This window comes from Kryptolebias marmoratus, linkage group LG10, assembly GCF_001649575.2.
Source record: "Kryptolebias marmoratus isolate JLee-2015 linkage group LG10, ASM164957v2, whole genome shotgun sequence".
NCBI classification, from domain to species: domain Eukaryota; kingdom Metazoa; phylum Chordata; class Actinopteri; order Cyprinodontiformes; family Rivulidae; genus Kryptolebias; species Kryptolebias marmoratus.
The window spans coordinates 23,154,475-23,155,630 of record NC_051439.1 but is presented as its reverse complement, the minus strand read 5'-3'; positions in this window follow the sequence as shown (position 1 = coordinate 23,155,630).

The following is a 1,156-nucleotide window of genomic DNA, read 5'->3' as shown; positions in this document are numbered from 1 at the left end:
CCGAGCCGAGCCGAGCTGAATCAAACCGAGCCAAACCGAGCCGAGCCGAGCTGAATCAAACCAAGCCAAACCGAGCCGAGCCGAGCTGAATCAAACCGAGCCAAACTCACCTCCAGGATCTTTGCTCTCCTCAGCTCCTGTTAGCAGCTGATCCTAAAGACCTGTATTTACCTCGATGCGTCCATCAGGTGGACGTTAAAGTCTGTCTCGTCCTGCTGACGGGGGACCAGAGGAGGACAGGATGTCCTCTGTCTGCTGGTCAGGTCAGGGAGTTTTTTACAAGCCTTCGTCGCTCCTCTTCTGTAGCCAAATCACAGAGCTGCTCATTAATTATCCTCCAGCGAACACAGAGAAAAATCCTCTCTGATGACAACTTTAAGACTTTGTTCTTTTCCTCAATGAGGCAGCTGCTGGGGGGTTGTGTCATGGATGAAACGTGACAGGAACGTGTCTCTGAGATGAAGGTTGGACAGAATCATGAGTCACTGCAAGAAAAAGGCGAAGACGTCGGAGTTCATGTACAGTTTTCTGGAGAAGTGACAGCTCAGCCTGACTTGCTCACTGGAAACCCTGTTAAAGAACAGACTCCTGCAGGAAAAACAAATAATCTTCTCAATCTGTCTGCACCCTCTTCAATCTAAGACATCTGTCTCATTCAGGACACTGACTGCTCCTGTGAAACACAGAGGCGGTAAAACAAACATCCTGTTTATTCTCTCATCTCACGTCCCTGTCATCTCACAAATAGTTGAAGAAGTTGTCTGAATTCAAAGCCTAGCAGTCCATATTGTCCTCCGTCCAGATTTTAGACCTGGACGTTCGGGGTCGTGGCCTCAGATCAGAGGAGAGTTTAAACACAGCTCCAGCTCCGGAGATCTGCAAAAACTAAAGTGAGACGGATTCGAGACGCCCGAAACAACTCTGCAACTGTTTCAAGAGAAAAATTTGTTGCACAAATTCTATGAACATGTTTAAAACTCAAGCGACAGGACTGCAAGCCTCAGCGCCGCCCGAGAACGCTTGCAGACATCTTGGAGACTGGATGGTGAAGGATGTTCTCCGAGTGCTCTCCAACGGTCAGAAACTGGCTTCAGGGTCGATCTGTTCTGACCTCCTGACACCTGAGGGTCAGACTGAGACTCTGCTCTGAGTGAGA